A 19611-nucleotide genomic window follows, 5' to 3' on the forward strand; every position below is an offset into this window, starting at 1 on the left:
AAGTCAGTAATTTATTTCCATTGGGGTCCTTTTAATACTTTATTATTATACTATAAAGGAGATATACTAGGAATAAGATCAAATAAGTGAGCTAAAAAAAAACAAAAAAAAAAACCATTCCCTTCCCTTCGTGGCTACTTACATCAAACATCTTTTGGCTCTAAACTTATTTCTATTGGATAACTGTACTTATCCGTTTAATAACTGTACTTACATGTACCTGTGCTTAACTTACCAACATAACATTCCGCATAAAGGGAACGTTTTATACGAAGCCATGACGAATAATACGTCAAAAGTGTGAACTAGGCTGGGCGTCCACGTTGTCTCGCTATACGTTTGTGTTAATTCTTATTGGCTGCTACACACAAGATGCCAACTTATCTTCTCTCTCTCTCTCTTGTTGTTTATGATATATTTCTCTTATGATAAGTAGCTGTGAGTGAAGTTAGGATGTGTGGGAGTATTGTTAGAGTATGTTTGATGTTAGAGAGAGCGTAGGATGTAAGTTTGAGGTTAATAAATGGATGTTTGTGTTATATGTTAGGTTGTACTAGGCAAGAATCCCTCCAGTATGGCCAGATATGTCTATACCGTCTCCCAGCTGAGTAAAACTTCTAACTCACGCCATATTTTGCCAATATCGTCGGTATTCATTACGTTAAATATATATTTAAATTATAAGTGGAAGCAGCAACATGCCAGGGAGTTAAGGAAGGAGTGTAACATATACAACTACTGAAGGTAAGTCAGTACCAGCTTTATATTGAGTTAAACAGCAACTCTAACACCCCTTTCTGTCTCCCCTCCCCCCCCCCCGCCCTCCTTTCTCCACTCACACACAACGTTTTATACACTCAAGATTGTATCTTCAGTGTATATGCACTGGAATCAAAATATCCTTGACTGATGGTGTACATATATTGTTCAGACATGTTATTATGGTTAACGGCCCTCATATATATGGGCTTTAACCAAGCCTAATTAACCAACAATCTCTCAGTTATTATTATTAGTATTATAAGATTGCTGTTGCTATCATGTTTTTCTTGTTGACACAAGGGAATTATTATAATAAGCGCTAAACCTACAAGAGTCATACAGCTGACACAATGGAAACACTCACATTTTGAATATTTAAGTTTGATCATTTTTTTCCTGTTCACACAACTAAGTCAGTTGTATATATATTAGTCAGATTATGTGAGTACCAATAATTATTGGTACTGATATAATCTGACACTAATAATGAGGGTACTCTAATTATCTTGACATTATAATTTGTCAAGACAATTAGTGTACCCCATTTAAATAATTGAATCAAACTTCCTAAAACTGCATAGTTTCTTCTCTGTGGGTACATCACTAGGACCTACCAGGTCCTAGTGATGTACCCACAGCAACACCTACCAGGTCCTAGTGATGTACCCACAGCAACACCTACCAGGTCCTAGTGATGTACCCACAGCAACACCTACCAGGCCCTAGTGATGTACCCACAGCAACACCTACCAGGTCCTAGTGATGTACCCACAGCAACACCTACCAGGTCCTAGTGATGTACCCACAGCAACACCTACCAGGTCCTAGTGATGTACCCACAGCAACACCTACCAGGTCCTAGTGATGTACCCACAGCAACACCTACCAGGTCCTAGTGATGTACCCACAGCAACACCTACCAGGTCCTAGTGATGTACCCACAGCAACACCTACCAGGTCCTAGTGATGTACCCACAGCAACACCTACCAGGCCCTAGTCATGTACCCACAGCAACACCTACCAGGTCCTAATGATGTAACCACAGCAACACCTACCAGGTCCTAGTGATGTACCCACAGCAACACCTACCAGGTCCTAGTGATGTACCCACAGCAACACCTACCAGGTCCTAGTCCTGTACCCACAGCAACACCTACCAGGTCCTAGTGATGTACCCACAGCACCTACCAGGTCCTAGTGATGTACCCACAGCAACACCTACCAGGTCCTAGTGATGTACCCACAGCAACACCTACCAGGTCCTAGTGATGTACCCACAGCAACACCTACCAGGTCCTAGTGATGTACCCACAGCAACACCTACCAGGTCCTAGTGATGTACCCACAGCAACACCTACCAGGTCCTAGTGATGTACCCACAGCAACACCTACCAGGTCCTAGTCCTGTACCCACAGCAACACCTACCAGGTCCTAGTGATGTACCCACAGCAACACCTACCAGGTCCTAGTGATGTACCCACAGCAACACCTACCGTCACACTACTCCCTCCTAGGCTGCTGCAACACTACTGTTCTCGCCACAACGTATCGCAGTTGTTGCCAGACGCTCCGTCGCCGCCACACACGTTCTGTTCCCTGGTTCTCTGTTCCACTATTGTACGTCTCTGTTGGTTTATATAATTAATAATAATAATGTTAAGTAAAAAGAGACATGTACAACTAATACGCTATTTTATTGTGACAATAAAATGTCCCATTAGATGCACATCTTTATTACTACAAGTACATGTACAAGGTGTACAGACCATAGCTGACATCAGTGACATACTACAAGCATTTCGGGCAAATTGGGACAATTTTGTCCCCAGGATGCGATCCACACCAGTCCACTAACACCCAGGTACCTAATTTACTGGTACGTGAACATGGACAGCAGGTGTCTTAAGGAAACCACATCCTAATGTTTCCGCCCGTACAGGGGTTCGACCCCCGGACCTCAGTGTATGAGCTGAGTGCGTTAACATATTGTCTTATTCAACAAACATTATTACATTAATAATAATAATAATAATAATAACAACGGTGATTTGACCTGACCTTACCCGTCTCTTATCCCTCTTCCCCCTGACCTTACCTTGACTATCTTCTCACTTCTGACCTTAGCGGTCTTCTGACTCTTCCCTTGACCTGACCTTGCCCTGAGTCGTCAGCCCGAGAGATTCTTTATTATGCTCAGACGCACAATCTTGGTATATTACAAACATGAGAAAGAAGGAGCAGTACAACATGCCTACTGGCCCATGCGAAGCAACTATCTTGCTGAATCTCACATCTGCTAAGTAGGGTTGGAACTTGTTAATATCCTTGGCAGGCTGGCAGGTAGACTGGCAGGAAGGTAGACTGGCTGACAGGCAGACTGACAGGCAGGTAGACTGCCTGGCAGGCAGACTGGCTGGCAGATAGACTGGCAGGAAGGTAGACTGGCTGGCAGGCAGACTGGCTGGCAGATAGATGGCAGGAAGGTATGTCATGTGGGTTCGATAACGTGGATGGGGGTAAGAACACTCACGTAGGCTGGTTAGTACGTATAATTATAACGGAAAGTATGGTAAGCACCATCAGCCGCCCTGCCTCTCTCTGCTCTCTATCTCAGACTGACTCACCAGTGCCTATGGGGTGAGAGCGTTCAAAAACATGCTATGGTCAGCTGTGTATGCATATATTTGTACGCTCGTACTCACCTATTTGTACTCACCTATTTGTGGTTGCAGGGGTCGAGTCACAGCTCCTGGCCCCACCTCTTCGCTGATTGCTACTGTGCACATGTCCGTGCGTGCGCCCTCGTGTGTGTATGTGTGTGCGAGCGCGCGCTAGTGTGTGTGTATGACCCACTTAATATTTGTATTTATAACTCATTACAATTGTGACCAGGTGTGGACGTATCAGTGGTTCATTACTTTGTAATTTGTTCATGACTGTAACCATGTATAGGAGTGAAGCTGATTCATTACCTCTGTAACTTGCCATGATTGTGACCAGATCTACCTGGAGTTCATTACCTTTGTAACTAGTTCAGCTATCATAACTTTGGGGTCCAGTCACTGGACCCATTATGTACCTGGAGTTTACCTGGAGAGAGTTCCGGGGGTCAACGCCCCCGCGGCCCGGTCTGTGACCAGGCCTTCTGGTGGATCAGAGCCTGATCAACCAGGCTGTTGCTGCTGGCTGCACGCAAACCAACGTACGAGCCACAGCCTGGCTGATCAGGAACTGACTTAGGTGCTTGTCCAGTGCCAGCTTGAAGACTGCCAGGGGTCTGTTGGTAATCCCCCTTATGTGTGCTGGGAGGCAGTTGAACAGTCTCGGGCCCCTGACACTTATTGTATGGTCTCTTAACGTGCTAGTGACACCCCTGCTTTTCATTGGGGGGATGGTGCATCGTCTGCCAAGTCTTTTGCTTTCGTAGTGAGTGATTTTCGTGTGCAAGTTCGGTACTAGTCCCTCTAGGATTTTCCAGGTGTATATAATCATGTATCTCTCCCTCCTGCGTTCCAGGGAATAAAGGTTTAGGAACCTCAAGCGCTCCCTGTAATCTTTTGACTACCGCCCACAGGATGGGTATGGGGTGCATAATAAAGATATTAAACTAAACTCTGTGTGTGTGTGTGTGTGTGTGTGTGTGTGTGTGTGTGTGTGTGTGTGTGTGTGTGTGTGTGTGTGTGTGTGTGTGTGTGTGTGTGTGTGTGTGTGTGTGTGTGTGTGTGTGTGTGTGTGTGTGTGTGTGTGTGTCTGTGTGTGTGTCTGTGTGTGTCTGTGTGTACTCGCCTATTTGAGGTTGTGTGTGTGTGTACTCACCTATTTGTACTCACCTATTTGTGGTTGCAGGGGTCGATTCACAGCTCCTGGCCCCGCCTCTTCGCTGATTGCTACTAGGTCCTCTCTCTCCCTGCTCCATGAGCTCTATCATACCTCGCCTTAAAATTATGTATGGTTCCCGCCTCCACTACGTCACTTTCTAGGCTATTCCACGGCCTGACTACTCTATGACTGAAGAAATACTTCCTAACATCCCTTTGATTCATCTGAGTCTTCAACTTCCAATTGTGACCTCTTGTGTCTGTGTCCCTTCTCTGGAACATCCCGTCTTTGTCCACCTTGTCAATTCCGCGCAGAATTTTATATGTCGTTATCATGTCTCCCCTGACCCTCCTGTCCTCCAGTGTCGTCAGGCCGATTTCCCTCAACCTTTCTTCGTAGGACAATCCCCGTAGCTCTGGGACTAGTCTTGTTGCAAACCTTTGCACTTTCTCTAATTTCTTGACGTGCTTGACTAGGTGTGGATTCCAAACTGGTGCTGCATACTCCAGTATGGGCCTGACATAAATGGTATACAGAGTCTTAAACGAATCCTGTGTGTGTGTGTGTGTGTGTGTGTGTGTGTGTGTGTGTGTGTGTGTGTGTGTCTCAACAATCAATATTTGCACCAATAACTTATTACAGTTGTGACCGGGTGTGGAAGTGTGAATTGCTCATTACACTATAATTTGTTCATGATTGTAGCCATGTATAAACGTAAGTAACCATTCTACAGAATTCATTACCTTTGTAACTTGTGAGCTCATTACCTTTGTACCTAGTTCAGCTATCAAAACTTTGGGGGCCCAGTCCCTGGACCCATTATGTACCTCTGTAATCTGTAAATACCTTTGTAACTTGTCATGATTGTGACCAGACCTACCTGGAGTTCATTACCTTTGTAAATTGAGTTCATTACCTTTGTAAATTGTGAGTTCATTACCTCTGTAAATTGCTCAGCTATCAAAACTTTGGAGTCCAGTCCCTGGACCAATTATATACCTCTGTAATCTTTTGACTACCGCCCACAGGATGGGTATGGGGTGCATAATAAACATATACTACTACTGTCAGCAGCAACATGAATAGCAGTCAGTGATTCACACAGACGGTTGGTAATGAGTCATACTACTGGTAACTGGTACTACTGAGAGGTAGACTGGCTGGCAGGCAGACTGGCAGGCAGGTAGACTGGCTGGCAGGCAGACTGGCAGGCAGGTAGACTGGCTGGCAGGCAGACTGGCTGGCAGGTAGACTGGCTGGCAGGCAGACTGGCAGGCAGACTGGCAGGCAGACTGGAGTATTCAGATTTTACCTTGGCTGAATACATTCTGAATACATTCACCTCCTCCAGTCTCTCTCCCTCCAATCTGATATCCAATCTTTCCTTACCTAACTTTTTTGTTGTCCTCATCACCTTAGTCTTTCCTATTCATTTTTAATTTTCTTCTTTTACATACCCTACCAAACTCATCCACCAACTTCTCTTCATTATTATTATAATTATTATAATCATGTAGGAGAGCTAAACCCATAGGATTATACAGCGCATCTGGGGGAGGGGGGAATGGAAGGTATTCAGGCTCAGTTCAGGGAACTGGAGCACAGATCCAATTCCCTAGATCACGAGCCCCTCACCAGTGTCAAGGAACCTCCCTTGAGGGGAACTTCTCTTAAGAATCTCCCAAAAGCACAGTGTCATCAGCAAAGAGCAACTGTGACAACTCCCACTTTGTGTTAGATTCTTTATCTTTTAACCCCCCACCTCTTGCCAACACCCGAGCGTTCACTTCTCTTAAAACCCCATCTATAAATATATTTAACAACCATGGTGATATCACACATCCTTGTCTAAGGCCTACTTTTACTGGGAAATGATCTCCCTCTCTCCAACATACTTTAAGTAAGTAAGTAAGTAAGTTTATTCAGGTATACACAAATACAGTTACATAGAATTATCATACATAGCAGCATATGTGTAGAGAACCTAGGATAACCCAAAAAAGTCAGACAGAGTGACTTATTTCCATTGGGGTCCTTTTACCTTATTATTATAATATAAAGGTTATAATATTTTCTTATTATTCTATAATGAAGATAACATCTTATTATCATACTAAAAAGACTATCTACAATACGAGGGTCATTACTAGGAATAAGGTAAAATTTACACGTATGTTAGATAAAAAATAGAAAATCATTCCCCTCCCTTTCTGTAGCTACATTCATCAGACACCTTTTGGCACTCTTCTTAAACTGGTTCATGCTATGACTAGCTTTGACATGTGCGGGTAGTCTGTTCCATTCCTTTATTGCTGTACAATAAAAGGTGTTTGAAGCCTGGCCAATGACTGTGGGTACTACAAAGTTGTGCTCTCTCCCCCTAGTGCGATGATTGCTATGGTTCCCAACCTTGACAAAATTGACAGCAAGATATTCTGGACACTGTTTGTGAGCAATTTTATAAACATGATTTAGCTTCAGTTGTTTTACTCTGTCTTCAATATTCAGCATATCCAACTGCTGTAATTCATCCTGGCCTACATGTTCTCTTGGTCCCAGCCCCAGGATGAATCTTACGATTTTGTTCTGGGTGATTTGCAGTCTATCTTTCAGTTTTTTTGTCAAGGCAGAGTACCATGAAGAGCATGCGTAATCCATATGGCATTGTATAAGGGCTAGACATAGGGTCCTGCGAGCCTCAGTAGGTAGACACTGTGCTTGTCTATACAGGAACTTCAGTCTGGCATTCGCTTTCTTTACTACACTGTTCCCTATCAATTCTCCTGACATGCATGGGTCAAAGGGAATTCCCAAATATTTTACTGATGAAACCAAAGTGATGGGCTCCCCATTACATTGAACATTAAAGTTATTTACCCTTCTCAGTTTATGTTTCGTGCCAAAGAGAATGGCTTCAGTTTTCCCTAGGTGTAATGATAGTTTGTTGTCTACTAACCATTTGCTGCAGGACTCCAGTTCCAGTGTTAAAACATTAGCAATATCTTGTGGGTCTTTACCTGACACTAACAGAGCACTGTCATCTGCATACAGTAGGAGTTTGCACTTGACACTGATAGGCATATCATTGACATAACATAAGAATAATAAGGGACCCAGAATACTACCTTGGGGAACTCCACATGTTATCGGCAGGGGTTCTGATTCTGTTTTGTTGATTTTGACTATTTGTCTCCTGTTGCTAAGGTAGGACTTAAACCAGTCTACAGAACCTATACCGATAGCTTGAAGTTTATTACATAATATATTGTGGTTGACAGTATCGAAGGCCTTTTGCAGGTCTAAGTTTACCATACCTATGAGGTTCCCCTTTGACATTTCAGTTCTCAGGTAATCCATCAGATTAATAAGGGAGGTGTCGGTTGAGTAGGATCTTCTAAAGCCCGATTGATAGCTATGGAGAATGTTGTTGTCATTAAGGTACTTAACTACTTGAGAATACACTGCCCTCTCTAGAATTTTAGATATTATACTGAGTATACTAACAGGCCTATAGTTGCTTACATCAGACCTACTATTTTTCTTGAAGATAGGAGTAACTCTGGCCTCCTTGAACCCCTCCGGTACGGTATTAGTGGTGATTGATAGATTTATTATGTGAGCAATAGGGATTGACAGTTCAGAAGCACCATCTTTTAGGAACTTAGACGGGATGTTATCAGGGCCTGTGCTCTTAGTTGGGTTTAACCTGCTTAGTTCTTTTTGAATAAAGTCATGAGATACACTTACTAGTTGACAACTGTTTGGGGTTACCCCTTTATTGGTATAGTATGTTTGAAACTTATCAGAGTCTGTGTTGAAGGTATTTGATGCAGCTGGTAGTTTACTTACTAGTGTTGATGCAGCAGATGTGTAGTATGAATTAAAGCAATTTGCCACCTTAGATGTTTCATGGCATACCTCATTATCGATAGTGAGTACTATGTTAGACCTATCTACTGGCTTATGGCTATACCTCAACTGTTTTAGTTGTTGCCAGAGCTTTCTGGGGTTATGCTTATACTCTTCAATTTTTGAGCAGTAGTGCTTTGCCTTTGCTCCTTTTATAAGTCTCTGTACTCTGTTCCTCACTCTTTGGAATTCATTTAGTGCTGCAATATCCTGTCTGTTTGCTTTAAATCTTTTTAGCAGCTGGTCTCTGAATTCCATATTATCTAATATCTCAGTATTCATCCAGGGTTCAGTTCTTCGTTTAATCCTAACCTCTTTAACTGGTACAGTATTATCAAGGATGGTAGTGAACATTGTTTTGAATTTTTCCCAGGCATCGTTTACGTCCGTGCAACTTGTTATCTCTGTCCAGTCACAATTGTGTAGCCTATTTACCAGTGTTTCTTTACTGTAGTTTCTAGTTGACCTCATTTTTATTGTCCTGTGTAGGCCTATCTTATCCCTAGTGATTTTCCTGGTGTAGTAAATGATGAAATGATCACTAAGACCTGTGGTAATGACGCCTGACTGACTAATGTTCTCAGAGCGGTTACAAAGTATGTGGTCAATTTTTTTTTTTTTTTTTTTCGTAACACCTCAATAATTACGAAACAAATAAAGGTTTGAAAATAATCTCCAAACCTCACCACAGAAAAACTAAACACAGTACAATATAACAAATGATTCATCCCACCTCACTTCCATACACTACATTCATCCCACCTCACGTCCATACACCACATTCATCACCACAAGCGAAATTACACAATCACGTATATTTAGTAATATTTTTCAAATATAATTTCCAGTTTTAAATAACAAACTTCTTCTACTATATAATGAAATATACATAGTCATTACTATTAAACATTAACTTAAACAAGACTATATTCTTATTCTACAGACCTCAGCAGTTCTTGCCTCACCATCCTAACCCTACTTGACACATTGTACATCAACACATCCTTATATACCCAACACTCGTCATTAATATTCATTGAACTTCACCAAATACCAATATACAACCCATACTGAGTACATGAAATTCTCTCTTACATACTGCTATATAAACTTGATGTATGATAAAAATCACACACATTACATTATCTCATTATTAGCAGTACATTTGGTACACAGACATATTTATCACGCCCGCATGTCCTTTGCTTTAATACAACCACCAATCCTGATAATACATTACAACATATTCCAAATTTAACTTATCCATAACATACATCAGTATACCATTCTGAGTATGACAGTATACTTTTCACATGCACACAAATATTGCTCATTTCCATAACCATATAAAAAACGTAACTTTTCCCTTACAAACCACCACAAACTTACTTAAAACACACTCCACAACTACGCTGCCATTTCACACCATATCACGGAACTCCTCATACATTCCCAAATTCTGAGACGAGCCCGATGCAACCCCTGAAAATCCGAACACATCCCCCCCCCTTTTTTTTTTTTTTTTTCCTTACTCACGCCAACAAACCTCTGACATTCATACTTCGATATCCTTCAGGAAAAACCCTTTCCCATCTACTTCCATATATCCCCATATTACGACTAAGTGTTTTGTACATTGTTGCAGCCAATACCTTCTTTCGCACCATCCAATCCCCATTACCCCTCATGGCCCATGATACAAAAACAAAATCAGTTATGATGTACACCAAAGCACGCTGCACAGACTCTTCCACACCTCCCACATCTAAACTCAATGCCCTTAATACCGATATCCCTCCCCCACCCACCCTCCTCAAAATCCCACCCATCCACTCCCGTATACACTCCAAATTTTTACAAAAATATACTACATGAAAAGCTGTCTCCCTATCCCCACACACCCTACATACGTCCTCCACCATCAACCCTCTCTCCCGAAGCACCACACCAGACGGCAATATTCCATGAAGGAAACGAAACATTACCTCTCTCACTCTTGGTCTGATGCGCACCAACCGCAACCTTACCCAAATGTCTCCCCATGCATACATTGGGTATATGCCCTCAACATTTGCAATCACCCTCACCCCTACAGCACGCTCCAGCACACCTACCCGTATCCTAGACGGATTTCTAACATACAATAAAGCTCGCAGCACATCCTCACACTCTCTCATCTCTGATCCTACCCACCACCTGCGTGCCTCCTCATATAATGCTTGCACGCCCTTCCCCACACGACCTTCCACTCGGAGAACCCCCCTCTTCAAATATATACACTTAACCCTTAATCTTATATCTATTAAACCCAATCCACCTTTGTCGACCGGTAGCATAACAACACTTCTACCCAACCAATCACACCCAGAACCCCATATATATCGAAAAACCTTTTTTAGCATTCTATTAATGTCCGGTCCTGCCAACGGATATACTGCTGCCACATGCCAGACCATACTATATAACATCACATTCACCACTATTACACGTTGATGTATCGTCAAATGCAAGGGTCTCAAAACATTTAACCTACCCACCAACCTATCCACTGTCCTCCCAGAATTAAGCATCCGTGCCTCCCCGGCATTTCCCATATAAATTATCCCACACACCTTTAGTCTATCCACCACACACCAACGCACAGCTGTGTCCCATCGCTCCCTCCCTACCCAATTCCCTAAGACCAATAATTTCGATTTCTCCACATTCACTTTTAAACCTGTAACACCTTCAAAACCACCAATTACATCCTCCACCTCATGTAAACTTTCCTCCCTGCTCATTAGAATTGTTGTATCATCCACATACCCTATTATTCCCATCCCACCATTCTCCACACCACGTACCTCCCCTAAACATCGCCCCACTGCCCTATAAAAAGGGTCCTGTATACAAGCAAATAACAGTTGAGACAGAGGACAACCCTGCCTTATGCCTCTACCCATTGAAACCCACTCACCCAATTTCCCATTCACCTGCACACGTACACCTACCCTATTATACAAAGTCTCAATCCAACGTACCATCTCTTCCCCAAAACCCTGCCTCCGTAAGATATGCCACAGTGCCTTTCGTTCTACGCAATCATACGCAGCCTGCCAGTCCAATGCTAAGACACCTCCCCCCCTTTCATTCTCCCCCTCCATACTTTCCACAAAATCTTTTATTATTCCATGTCCCTCATACATCGTCCTTCCAGGCACCCCATACTGACCTCTCGCAACAACTCTATCTATCACGCACTTCAGCCTGTTCCCCAAGATTTTTGCGAATATCTTATAATCAGCACATAACAACGACAACGCCCTGTAGTTCTGCACTGTAGTAGGGCCTTCCCCTTTTGGAATCAATACTACTACTGCAGTACGCTGCAACTCGCCCATCCTCCCCTCACTTTTCATCACATTCATCAGGTTCACTAAAAAATCCTTCAACACACTCCAATTCTTCACATAGAATTCACAAGGTAACCCATCTATACCTGGCGCTTTACCTCTCGCCATATTCTCCAAAGCTCTCCATACCTCCCCCTCTTCAATATCCCCACCCAATGCCATACGATCACTTCCACTCAGCACACAAGATACATTCTCTCCCAATCTCTCTAAATCCTCACCGTTCACTCCTACACTCCTCAAATATTTTCCAAACCAACTATCCATAAAACCACTCATACCCTCAGTAGTTCTCAACTCCTGACCCTTCGTATACCCACCTAAGTCCTCGTGTACTACCAGCTTATCAATTTCCATTGCCAACCTGCGTCTCCGCTGACCCCGTAACACACAGGCTGACGGCCTGTCACCCCAAATCGCCTCCTCTAACCCACCTTGCACCCTCGCCTCATCAAATCTCTCATTGTGCATATCCCTTATCTGCCACTTTAATGCTTCAATTTCCTCCATTGGATACACACCTGTCACAGCACCCCTCTGATAACAACCCTGCAACCGCCCCTCTAAATACTGTTGAAGCCCAAATGTCATCCATGCCTCATTCTTTCCCCTTCGCACATAGTATTGCCTGATCCTCGTCTTTGCAACCCCATCCCACCACCCCAATAAATCGCTTGCACTCTTACCCCCACCCCATAAGTCCTCCCACAAACTTTCAAAATCCCCTCCCTCCACCCCCTCACCCAGTAGTCGTACATTCAGCTTCCAGTACCCCAAATATCTCTTAGGCAAACCGTCCCAATTTAAATCAGCATAAACCGCCCTATGATCTGAATAAACGACATTCACCGTCTGCACCCGCGTCACCCTCACTCCCCTTGTCACATACAACCTATCTAATCGTGCAGCATATCCCTTTCTATGAAAAGTGTGCTCTATCTCGCAATCCCCTCCATCAACTATATCCCTCAATCCCACACCTCTCAATAGATCCCCTAAACCTGCCAAAAAACACCCTGCCCCTCTCGGTTCCACATCCTTCCTGCGCACCACACAGTTCCAGTCGCCACCAACTATTGTCACAGACGGTAATGACCGCAAATAATATACCAATACGTTATTCACAAATTCATTCTTTACCCTTACATCATTCTCAGCCGGCACATACACACAAATGACTGCCATCCGCTCACCTCTCCACCACCCATCTATTCTTAACACACGACCCCCCCCCCCTTCACTCCTAAGAACAACAAACGGGCTCGTCTCTCGGATTAGGATTCCCACCCCCCCCTTCATTCGCTCCGAATACATCACAAACACTCTGTACCCATCCACCTCCAATTCCTTTCCCAACTTGAAATTATGTTCCTGCACAAAAACAATGTCTATAGCATAACGTCTTAAAAATCCCTTTACCCACAGACGCTTCTCACTCGCACACAATCCATTAATATTCACTGTCATGCACCGGAAACCTACTTATGTGATTTCACCCTCTGCCCCTTTTCACCTTTCACTGACACGCTTTCAGTGTGTCTGCTGCGTCCACTTTTCTCTCCACTGCCCACTGGTGGCTTCCCCTTATCCAACACCTGATCAGACGTACCTTTAGTGCTCCCACGCACCACATCAACCCATGGCTTTTTCCCCGGTCTCTGTGCCGGGGTCAAAACATCATCAGAGTCAGAATATGTCGCCGCCCTCTTACGGTTGACACACTCTGCATCCATTTCCAACTCACTGGATGCCTCCCTGTGAATCTCAGCAGTCACCTCAATTACTTCCACCACTCCTGGCGAGTCATCTGCCATGTTCGCCAATCTTCCAAGTTGCTCATCTTCAATCTGAACAGTACTCCTCACCATGCTTAAGTTATCCTCAGCAACTTGCTTCTCAAAGGATTTTTCCTGCACGTTCACCAGTAGGCCTTCCTCTACCCGCACGTCACCAATCTGCACAGTCTTCCCGTTCTCCATGGCAGATGCCTCACTTCCCACCAACTGTGACAGTGATGGGCTGGTACCCACCAGTGGCAGCTCACGCTCCACTTCCTCACTCCAGGAAGTGCCACTTCTATGTACAGGTGCCTCATCAGCATGACCCACCTCTGGTTCTGGCTCTTTCACCTTCTCACTACCTAGGTCCTTTCTCCGCTGCCATCTCCCACACTGGGCCGCCATATGGTCATATGCACCACATAACCTACACGTCTTCTGCTGCCCAGCGTAGTACACCATTACCTGTGTCCTAAATGCGTCCAGTATGACGTAAGACGGGATGGCATGCCTCAACTCCATCTTGATCGTGAACGTACCATCCGGCTTGCCGGCATACGCCCCATCCGTCCATTTACCAGCCATAGCCAGGTGTACAGGTCCATACTGTTCAAAAACATACCGCAGATCATTCTCGTCCGCCTCAAATGGCACATTTCGGATTTTCACCCATGTGTAATGCTTCGACACGTCGATTAGGCGAACACATATCGCTGAATTAACATCCACGCTCCTGTCCTGGTACTTGTCAACCAGCCGTTCATACACTCCAGCTGAACTCAGCTTGACGAAAATACGATAGGCACCATTTAGTGCCACACCATACAGTTCTTGATCCGCAACACCATAGGTGTCACGGATAATTTGCGGTAAAAGCACTTGCGCAGACTGAGGCGTTATTGCACCACGCAATAATTCAATGCACACTGTGTGCAAACGCCTTCTCACAGACTGCGCCATGTTGTGAAAATATGTCTTCTCCAATGGCCAGCAGAGGGCAGTAGTCACACGTCCGCACTCTGCGCAGGTCAAGCGGCGAATGTATGTGGTCAATTAGGGTGGCTGAGAACTGTGTGATCCGGGTTGGAGTATTAATTAGTTGAGTGTAACTATTTAATCCTAGAATTTGCTTATACCTTTTGCATAGCCCGTTATTTTGCTGCTGAAAGCAGATATTGAAGTCGCCCAGTATTATTGTCTCGCAATTGTTTTCAACTCCGGACAAGACTCTGGAAAAGTCTTCTAAGAACTGGTCCTGGGTAGGAGGGCGGTAACTAGTTCCTACTAAGATGGGTTTGGTCTTAGGAAGCAGCACTTCAAACCATAGAATCTCCAGTTTATTGTTATTTAAATCAGGTCTTGGGTTGTAAGCTAAGTCATTTCTAATGTAGGCACATACTCCACCACCCTTTCTGTTCCTATCTAAGCGTTTTATATTGTAACCATCTATTTTGACCTCGTCGTCAGTCACCGTATCATCCAACCAAGATTCAGAGATGGTTATAACCAGGCGCGGATCTAGGAACAAAGTTTGGGGGGGGGGGCCCGACGGCAGAATTTTCGGTTGTTTAAAGAGCATTAGCATTACCGTTTCTCCACTAACGGGATTCTTATTTGTTAATTACTGGCGGACTGACCTAAATGAATGGGCATAACCATCTGCTCTAGGTGCCAGTGTTTCTCTTCAATCCAAATGAGAGGGCCGATTTTTCTGAGGAAAAAAAAAAACACTGACCTTACAATGTGAGGAATTTTGTATCTTATTAAAACTTTATTGAAAGTAAGAATTTAATAGCTAGAGACTTTTACATTAGACCTTAACTTAAATGTATAATATATATATATATATATATATATATATATATATATATATATATATATATATATATATATATATATATATATATATATATATATATATATATAATATATATATACCTGCTTAAGACAGTAAGCATTATACTTTATAATATTACCTATAATAGTAGCCTTAAAAGTAACATGCAAAGGTTATTACACTGAAAGGATTAATCACACTGCAGCCTAAGCAAAGAGAAGACGGCGGTTCTTCGAGTTCTAATGACCAGAGCTTTTTGGTAAGATGGGGAAGGAAGAAGGATGGGTAAGGATGGAAATATTGGAAAAGGGTTGGAAGGGGGGAGAGGTAGGATATAAAAGGTAAGTGGCCCAACCACTTTGGTGTAATTTAAAAAGTGTATTTGAATTGATAAGATATTCTTTAAGGGGTATAATACTAACCCATCAGAGTCACATAAATATAATAGGTATATAAGTACATGACTCTGAATTGGTTGTAGTTATACAAGTTGCAATTGCTTTTTTTTTTTTTTTTTTTTTTTCGCGATTGCACAACGGATATTTATACAACAAGAAAGGCAATATTTTCTGGCCAGTTTATGAGCCCGTGACAATAGCTTCTTAATGGTGGTGTCCAACAATAGTCAATAGCATAATTTTACATTAGAAAGTTATTTAAGATGTCTCCCTAATTGGGGGCGATGATTTTCTCAGTATACATAGAAGGGTTCTGGTAGTATCCAATCTTCTTCGTCAGGTAAGTTACTCAAAATCATGGGTCGAGGGTAATCATCTTTATGAATAAAACGACGAACCCTCTGTGGGAGAGTCATTCTTTAAGTCCTGTGAGGCGGAGTATTGATGGTGTAATCGGTGGTATTTATCACTTGTATAGGATGTTCTCTATCTGGCATGTATAGTTCTTGCATTGTATAAAGTTGTTTCTTTTTTAGGGTGTCAAGGCGTACATTTATGGCAGTGATATCTTGTTGTGTATGTAAATCTGCCATTTTAACTCTGTCTCTCCTCCTGGTATCGGTAATAAAGCGAAGAGCTCTATTCTGGACCCTTTGTAACCGTAGCATGTTGGTCTTTGTTGTTAATGACATTGGGACACAAGGGTATTCAAGTATAGGTCTTATTATCATTTTATACAGATGTTTTTTGACATGTTGAGGGGCTTGATTGAATCGAAAGAGTCTGCTAAGACCGGCTTTGGCTGTGTTGATCTTTTTAGTTACATGAGATGTTGAGTGGAGCAGCCTGTCTATTTCATATCCCAAGATCTTGTTAGGGTTTCTAATGGCTACAGGTGTACCTCTGATGGAGATACCCCCTTTATCTTCGATGGTTGATGCAAAACACCCTATCGTGCTAACAAGGACCTTGTCAGGATTAGTCGTAATTCTCCATTTCTTCTCCCAATTAGATGTTCGACGAAGTTCAATATTCATTTTTTCTATGACTCTCTCATACTTGTATTTTCCTGTTACTGGAGTTGATGAGACGACATGAATAACATCATCTGCAAACTGTGTCACAATTGTGTCATTAAACTCTGGTTGAGGAAGGTCATTCACATAAATGTTAAACAGAAGTGGACTGAGACAAGAACCTTGTGGGACACCAGCCGTCGGTATAAAAGGTTCTGTCGACTTGCCATGAAAGGTGGGAATGATTTTTCTTTGAGTTAAGAAATTATAAATTACTCTGAGAAAAGTCCAGTTATGGTCTGGTAGGTCAATGAGTTTGTATATAAGGCCATCATGCCATAAGCTATCAAAAGCTTTATGAACATCTCTGGTGGCAATTAAGGCAAGATTGCCCTGCTGTTTTAGACTTGCTACAGTGTCAAAAATAACATTTATTGCATGATTGGTACCTCTATGTGTTCTAAAGCCAAATTGTTTTTCAGTAAACAAGTGATTAAACTCCATATAGTAATTCAATCTGTTGGAGATGACTTTCTCAAGAACTTTTCCAGTGACTTCAAGTAAAGATATAGGTCTATAGTTCCCAGGTTGGTGGATGTCTTTATTGGGCTTAGCAAGAAAGATCATTCTAGCAGTCTTAAAAACAACTGGAAAATGTCCTGAGGCCAAGATGGCATTAAAGATATTTACCAAGGACTGTTTGCAATTTCTAGGTAGGTACTTTATTTGTTTCATTGCTATTCCAGAGAGGCCAGGGGCTCTATTTCTCATTCTTCCAATAACCTGACTTATCTCTAGTAATGTAATAGGTCTAGTAAGCGGGTGGGTATCTTCAAGAGTTGAAGTATCGATGGTAGGTAGTGGTTGTAGATCATCCAAGTTCTCATCTCTCCATTCATTTACTAACTGATAATGATTATTATTAAATTGACGACTGTTATTGTGAGAGAGAATTTTCTCCCATACATCACCCATCAAATTAGCCTGGTCCTGTGGATCGTCAAGTTTAATTTCAACATCTTCATCATCCTCATCAGTGAAGGTATGAACTAGGTAGTTAGGAGCCTTGTGCTTTGCCCCTAAAAGTTGTCGGATCTTACTCCAAAATTTTGCTGGTTCACGTTTATATTGATTAGCTTGAAGAACTAGAAATTTCCATATGTCTCGTTTGTGTTGACTAATCATGTTAATTAATTCGTGCCTTAATCGGTGCAGTGTAGCTGCTGGTGGTTGTCGCGTTTGAAGATGCCTTCGACATTCTGCTTGATAATTTCTTAAAGTGTCTCTAATTTCTCTAGTAGGTTTATATTGTTGGTATATCTTTGTGGAAGCTAATTGGCAAGTTGCATTGGTAGCTTCAATTATTCGATTGTGCAGGGACCTGATTGCATCATCAATTGCACTGGAAGGTAGATTTTCCAAAGACACAATTTCATCTTCACCCAGATATGCCCTGAAGGGGTCAAATCCTAGGGTGTTAAGATTGGGTTTAGGAGTTACAGGTATTCTAAATGGAGAAGTTTGTAGTTGTATTATAACAGGGATATGGTCAGATCCTACATTTCCACCAGGAGATATACGACAGTGAAAGATGTCACAGTCCCTGTTTGTCAGTACTATATCTGGTGTTCCTGGATGAGGTCCAATGTACGATTTGAAGAATGGGCCTTGAAATGACAAGTTTCTAGCTGTCATGATATTAAAGAGTTGTTTTCCTTTTAAGTCACCCAGTGGAATACCAGCTCCACAGTTGAAGAGGGCAGGGTGATGAGCATTAAAATCTCCAGCTAGAATTGTTGGAATATTTCTGCTTAATATCCTATGTAGAGGAATTGACTCTATATATGGCTGTCTCGGGGGAAAATATCCAGTTCCTATCACTAGTTGTCCATGCGACGTTGTTAGTTCTATTGCAAGAATGTTATCTTCATCCACATGAATATTTTTAAATGTATATCCTAATTTAACCAAGATGGCTACACCACTAAACGGTCCTCTCGATTTCTCCACAGTAGAGTAACCACGTAATTTAATGTGTTGATCAACTCTTGCAGCTGTCTCGTTCAAAAGTATAACATCTGGATTGTAGTTATGTAGTTCAACCTCAAGAAGGTAACGGTTATTAAAGAAATGTTGAACATTAAATTGGAAAATTGTAATCCCCATTATTGCTTATTCTTCGCTCGTACACTGCGTTCTGAACGCCTGCAAGTAATGTCATGTGTTGTATCCACACTATCCCTGCTGGACTCGTCAAGGGGAGGAGGGAACTTTTGCGTGGATGCTTGTGTATTAAAAATGCCATCATCTTCACTAGAGGCAGTAATATTAACAGACTCATTAGAATCGTTAGAGTCGTTAGAGTCATCATCATAAAACTGAGGTATGCTATTCTCAGTTTCAGGAAGCAGAGGCTCGTGAGAGTTAATGGGAGACTGTGTAGGCTCCAAGGAAATATTAGATCGGCAAGGTGAGTTACCTTGGGAAAGTTCCTGTTCAACAGGATCAGCTACCATAGCGGGAGAGTAGGCACCACTTTCTGGGGCATTGTTATGTTCAGGTGTTGACTTATTGGGTTGAGAGTTGACAACCTGGGTTTGCGAGGAGGGCGATCCCTGGGCCAAGGATGACTTAGGCTTATTTTTAGATGTAGAGTATGGTACATACTTCTTGTTATGAGAAGGCTGGGTCATAA

The 19611-nt window shown here is 42.6% G+C and overlaps 1 protein-coding gene across 2 annotated transcripts in view; it reads left to right on the forward strand.

Moving 5' to 3' along the window:
- Positions 1-19611, forward strand: part of LOC128684694 (uncharacterized) — a 44075-nt gene that overhangs the window by 1706 nt on the left and 22758 nt on the right. The window contains exon 1 of one of the 2 annotated variants that reach the window (XM_053770969.2): positions 571-744. The exons of the other annotated variant lie outside the window; for it this stretch is intronic. The gene's annotated coding sequence lies outside the window, so the exon portion shown is untranslated. Of the gene's footprint in view, positions 1-570; positions 745-19611 lie in introns of those variants that run through there. 2 annotated transcript variants of the gene reach the window in all.

Source organism: Cherax quadricarinatus, chromosome 5, assembly GCF_038502225.1.
Source record: "Cherax quadricarinatus isolate ZL_2023a chromosome 5, ASM3850222v1, whole genome shotgun sequence".
Taxonomy (NCBI): Eukaryota; Metazoa; Arthropoda; class Malacostraca; order Decapoda; family Parastacidae; genus Cherax; species Cherax quadricarinatus.